Source organism: Euprymna scolopes, chromosome 9 (assembly GCF_053919585.1).
Source record: "Euprymna scolopes isolate OS-2025 chromosome 9, ASM5391958v1, whole genome shotgun sequence".
In the NCBI taxonomy this organism is placed as follows: Eukaryota; Metazoa; Mollusca; class Cephalopoda; order Sepiida; family Sepiolidae; genus Euprymna; species Euprymna scolopes.
This window is the reverse complement of record NC_136490.1, coordinates 149,463,056-149,469,142: the sequence shown is the minus strand read 5'-3', so window position 1 is coordinate 149,469,142 and position 6,087 is coordinate 149,463,056. Positions and strand designations below refer to the sequence as shown.

Genomic DNA, 6,087 nt, shown 5'->3' with positions numbered 1-6,087 from the left:
GGATTGGGGAGCAATCAGTCTTTTGGAGTGGCCAGCCCTCACAATGAGTAACTGGCGTCTCATTCCCGGAAACCCTCCCCCCGGGGGAGCACCCATCCACCACAATTACCTCCTCCGACTTACTCCTCCTAAGTCCTTCCTCCTCTACTTTGCTGGGACTAACCCTGGCAGACTGGGACCTTGTCAGAGGGACTCTAGGCTTTTCCTCCTCAAGGACCCACCACTTCTTCACCGGCCGCCTCTTCCGATCCCCAACCGCTGGGGCCCCTACCGACGCATACATAATGCCGCCTAGGTTGCCTTTCTCGGCGACAACCCCCTGCACGGCATTCGGCTCTGACTCGACCCTACTGAGGGTGGCGACCCCCGCTCTCGATCCGGACACCGACGCTACGCTCGACTCAGGGGTGGCGACCCCTGGAACCCTTCTCGAACTGGGGGTGCCTTGCGGGACGGCACCCCCCGGACCCTTCGCGGACACTACACCTGGGGCGTCCCTCAAGGTGGCAGGAGCAGAGGCCTGCTCCATCTACTTTGATGGCCCAAGGCCCGGCTAAACACCCGCCGATTCGGAAACCAAGGGGACCTTCGCCTAAAAAGGCACGTCGGTTTCCCTTGGCCCTGCCGGCTGCTTAAGTGCTAGCTGGACCCCGGACTATCTGCAAAAAAGAAGGAAAACAGTAACAATTAGTAGTTGCCCAGGGTGGGCAATAACAAAAAACAACAATAAAAACAAAAAACAGGTCTTTGCGGGTCCAAATCCCCAAGAAGGGGCTGGTCCTTGCAATAGACAAGCAAAAAGACTCTAAGCTAATAGCTTAAGAGCTCCCAACTCGGCGTTGAGGCAGACCGCAGTAAGCACTGAGAACAGATACTACACTTTCATCTTAGCCAAATGGCCGAGAATTTATTTAGTCATTACGGCCCCGACCTTGGCATTATCTACTGCCAAGGCCTTATTTGGGGTCCGTAACCACTTAGGCACCAGGGCCAAGTAGGGGGGCGTGGGGGAAAAAAGAAATCGGGTCTTGACTAAAGCTAACGCTAGACTTGTACTGAAAGACAAGTTCTTTATTAAAAGACTACACTAGAGAACTATCATTCTACCATTCGCCTTACATTCTTACCAGGACCTATTTAAAGCAAAACTAATTCTCCCCAGCTTAACGGGATGGCAGGCGACCTTCATGCATTCTGTAATAATAAAAAAGTGTATTTACATAAACAAAACAAAAATATATGTACAAACAAAAGGATTTTTTTTTTTTTTATATTAAATGGGGGTGAGATGAAGGGGAGGGGGGCAAGCTAAAATACACCCAAAAAGAACGAAAAAGAAAACAACTAAACAAAATGCCTATGGGGGCGGATTAGTAAGGGACCCTCCCATCCTACTCTCTACTCGTTAGTGGAACGCCCACTGTCTTCCGGTCCCTTCCCCGAAGGGAAAGGTGAAAGCAAGCAGGTCGCTCCCTAGTGGGGAATGGAGGATCTACGGGACAGCAAAAACTGCTGGTGAAAAAATAACTTGTGGAGGGGGTTCGTCGGGAATGGACGGCGTCTTCCAAGATAAAAATGCATAAGGGGCAACAAAGGCCGGGGACAAAACAAACAAGTGGGAGTGGGCATCTTTGGAAGCTCTCCTAGTGCCGAATAAAAATAAATCAGGGACCGGATCGACACACATACATCCCTAGTCTAGGCCCTAATAAAGATACTTATCTTCCACTCGAAGTGGTTACCATCTCCTAACTAACCCTAGCTTCTACCCATAGACAAGAGTAAACTCTTGTTTAACAAATACAACGGGGTGGGTTCCGAGTAAAGAAAACACCAACCCCAGCACCCTAGGACCAATTCTAACCAGGGGGAAGCACGAACTCGAAACTGGCTCCTCGTCGGATGCACAAACTAGTGTTGTGCACCCATCTTCTATCAAAGTCGATGCGGGGCAACCCTTCCCAATCGCATCTGATTTTCGTTTTAAGTTGATGCTTAAAACGAACAACCAGATCTCGATCGGAAACAGACTGCCCCTCATAGACGATGTCTAGACGTGAAACCCACGCCACTAACCTAGCTACGGCTAGTATCGCTAGAAACACCAACCGTTTCTCCCTAGAAAACGGCGGGTCCACATTATCGACCACATACGCTAAATGAAGTGGCACCGACCGCTCGGGGTCGATGCGAGCCGTTACCTCTTCGACATACCTCCAGAGACTCCGTACCTAGCTGCAAAGAAAGAATGCGTGTTCCCTCGTCTCGTCCTCCTCCTCGTCATTGCAGCGGGGGCACGGGGGATAATAAAATTCTCTATCCCGGCAATCCCTGGCAAGTCGGTCGAAAAGTGGCAACGCGTCCCGGACCAGTCTCCACGTTACGGAAAATTCGGAATTATTCAAATGACTGCTGGCAGGCGCCCAACTCCACAGCGAGAGAACCTCCTCCCCCGACAGATGCAGCCGCTCCACCAGCGGATCGTTAGCGGTCCCCACCACTAAATCCCGATACAGCCTCCTCCTAGACCGCGCAAGGTCACTGGACCCCGGCAACGCCCTAAGGGCAGCCCGGCACTCGGTGAAGAAACGCGAATCCCCTGCTGGTCTTCTGCGACCTTCAGCGGCAGGGGCGGATACGAGCTGCGGAAAAGCCTGTTCCACCGCTGGTACCCAGTGCGTCTCCTCTAACAGTGTACGACTCAGGAACGCCAGTCTTTCAGCATGCTTGTGACTTATCAAGTCCGGCATTCCCAAGCCTCCCTCGCCAAGTTTCTGCGTACAGACCTGTCTACGGACATACGGCTTTCCTCCTTTCCACAGCAGTTTAAAAAGGAGGCGCTCTAAAGCCTTACAGCGGTCCGCAGGCAGGGGAAGAACAGATAAACGGTAAAGGATCAGCGGAAACACGTAAGTGGCGCATGCCTCCGCACGACCCTTCAAGGACAATCTCCTCCGAATCCAAGACACGACCGACGATTCGACCTTCGTCTGTACCTCCGACCAATTCTTGTCCAACTGGAGATCCGGCCCGAACCACACGCCGAGGATCTTAACCGGGCCATCAGTCCAGCCGAACGCACCTGGAAGCGAGTTTACCCCGGTCCAGGCGCTTAACCGCAGGCCGACGGACTTGCTGCGATTGATCACGGCCCCTGTAACAACTTCGTACTCAGCGATCGCCTCTATCACCGCTTCGATGTCGTTACGACTGGCTGCGAAAACGGTGACGTCATCAGCGTACGCGGACACCCTGGCAAATCGGCCGCCAGGTAGAGCAATGCCGCGTAGGACTGGTCTCGCCGCCTCGTCCCTTAATTTGCGAAGGAAGGGCTCCAACGCCAGGACATAGAGCAGAGGCGACAGCGGACAGCCCTGCCGCACCGACCGAGAGACCCCAAAGGACTCCGACAACCTACCATTAACTTGCACCACTACCGCGGGATCACGATACAGAGCAGAGACCCACTTGCGGAAGTCCGGACCAAAGCCGGCGGTTTCCACAACAGACCTCAGGAACCCATGGTCCACCCTATCGAACGCCTTGGACTGATCTAAATTGATCAGCGCGGCTTCAGTGTCGTCTTCTAAACCCTCTAAGATCAAGCGCACCAGGTGCAAGTTGTTCTGAATTGATCGACCCTTCACAGCGTAATTCTGATCCGGTTCGATCAAGTCACCGATAACAACCTGCATCCGGTTTGCAAGAACGCGAGCCAAAATCTTCACGTCTGCGTTAAGCAGAGTGATCGGCCTGTAATCGTCTAGATTCCCCCCTCCAGGTTGGTTCCCCTTCTTCAAAAGCGTGACCACTCCTTTGGTAACCTGTCTCGGGATCGAGCCCGTGACAAACCAGTGGTTAAACACGCCCGTCAGAAGGGGCACAAACATGGGCGACAGCCTCAAGAACAATTCATAGGGCAAACCATCAAGTCCCGGAGATTTGTTGAGGCCTACCTGCTTCAACGCAGTAATGACCTCACGCTCCGTAACCATCCCCTCGCAGCTAGCCGCTCGGTCCGCAGTAAGGCGGGGCGAGCCAGCCAAATAGCCGCCAAACTCCTGGCCGCGGAGTCTGGGTAGTTGGGTGAACCGCTCCTCAAGATGTTGTCGAAACCCGTTGCAGATCTCCCGCGCCGACACGAGAGAGCGCCCTTCCAGGTCTTTCACTTCCCGAATGTACCCATCCGAGCCACGTCTTAGGACAGCCTTATGCTCAACAGCGTCAACGTTCACGGCTTCGTTGGAGACTCTTTTTAACCTAGCTCTAACTACCTGGCCTGTGTATCGCTCGCTAGCCAAGCGATTCAGGTCCTCCTTAACTAGCGCTTGTTCTAGGGAGTCCCCCCCTGCCACCGCCCGGGTCAGTCTATCATCTAGTTGCCTTTTGGTCCGAGCCCTAACTAACGCGAGGCGTTGGCTATATTGGACACAAAAGCGCCTAATGGTGACCTTAAGCTTAACCCACCAGCTACTCCCGGTAACCGCCCCCACTAACTCCCTCTGGATGAGTGTTGTCAGCTGCTCCCGGAAGTCTTCCGACTCCAACAAGGAGGCGTTCAACTTCCAGTATCCAGCCAACCTAGGCCTATTACCTAACTTAAAACGGGCCAACACGAGTTTGTGGTCCGAATGACCTAGCCAGTGGAACGTGGGACAAGATAGAAAATCTACGTCGCCCCTTCTAATTAACATTCTGTCCAAGTATGTGCTCGGACAGACGGCCGAAGTACCATGCCACGTCCACATCTCCCTCCCGGGGTGATCCAGGCGGAACCTGTCGACCAGATCGCACGAGGTCATCAGGTCAGACAGGCTGCTTTCACACCGCCCCGACCCTCTAACCCCCCGACCTTATCTATGCTGGGGTCCAGGACGGCATTCCAGTCCCCCATTAACACTACCCGCTCCGGACCCGAAGAGAGAAACACCTCCACCCGCCGAAAAAAGGAAACCCTCTCGCTGGGGATGTTAGGCGCATAAACTGCCACTATCCGGAACACGCCGCTTTTAACGGCAACATCGACCACGACCAGCCTCCCATGAGCGTCGGCGTGGATAACGGTAACCGTCGCAGACAGGGTGCGACTTACTAGAACAGAAACCCCACTGCTACGGAGATTGCCGTATGCTGAGTAAACGTCAAAGTCGTTGACCAGCACACTGCAATCTCCGGGCCCAACAAAGTGGGTCTCCTGCAACGCAGCTATATCTACATCAAGGGCCACGAGATCCCTCAGCACGCGAGCAGCTTTGCTTCGAGATCTCATGCCCCTCGCATTCAAACTCGCCAGGTTCAAGCCCGTGGCCATGCTTCCCTACCTAGTAAAATTCGTCAACTAGGGGTCTGAAGTCCTCGGGGGACAGGACGTCAAAGGCTTGGCCAAGACTGCCCGAGAGCAGGTCGGACGTAAGCCGTCTGTCTCTGGCCAGGCCCCCAACGTCCAGAGGAAACGTAATTTTTAGAGCCCTATACAGGGAGGGGTGAACATAAAGAGGGACCCGCCCCTCACATTTCTTGGCTATTTGCCCTAGTGATGGGTGCTCCCCGTCAAAGATTTTTTTCCCCCCGAAGGCTGTCTTGCTCTCTTCCAGCATTCTCCACAAAGCCTTCGCTCGCCCTCCCCTATTTGGCCGGACGAACGTGATGAGCTGAGGAGCATCCGGGAAATTTCTGGGATCAGCGACCTCCTTCTCGTCCACCTTTGAGAGGTTTTCGAGGGCCTTTAGGTGTTTTCTTTGCCTCCCATTGAGGTCGCTGACCGTTTCCTCTATCCGGACTTCACACATCTTCTCCCCCGGCCAGAAAGGAAGTTTTCTGGTCTTTACTTCTCTGGGGGCTGCTGACTTTTCCTTCGTCTGCTTCACAGTTGGCTCCTCAGCCTCCATGGGTGTCTCAGGAACTTCGCCCGGCTCTTTTTCCTCTGGAGGTGTATTGAATAGGGGAGGGGTGGCCTGGACATCCTCTTCGGGGGCTGTTGGCGGATGCTCAGGGTCTTCTTCTGCTTTCTTCTCCCTTTTTGTGCCCTTTTTGGTAGTTTCTCCTCCTTCTTCACTTTCTGAGTCGGAGGAGCTGACCCTAAGTTTG

At 53.9% G+C, this 6,087-nt stretch overlaps 1 non-coding gene across 1 annotated transcript; it reads right to left on the bottom strand.

The window, feature by feature from the left end:
• Positions 1-709: 709 nt before the first annotated feature.
• On the bottom strand, positions 710-911 carry LOC145285297 (U2 spliceosomal RNA). The gene has a single exon (XR_013869050.1). It is a non-coding gene; the product is annotated as a U2 spliceosomal RNA (small nuclear RNA).
• Positions 912-6,087: the final 5,176 nt, after the last annotated feature.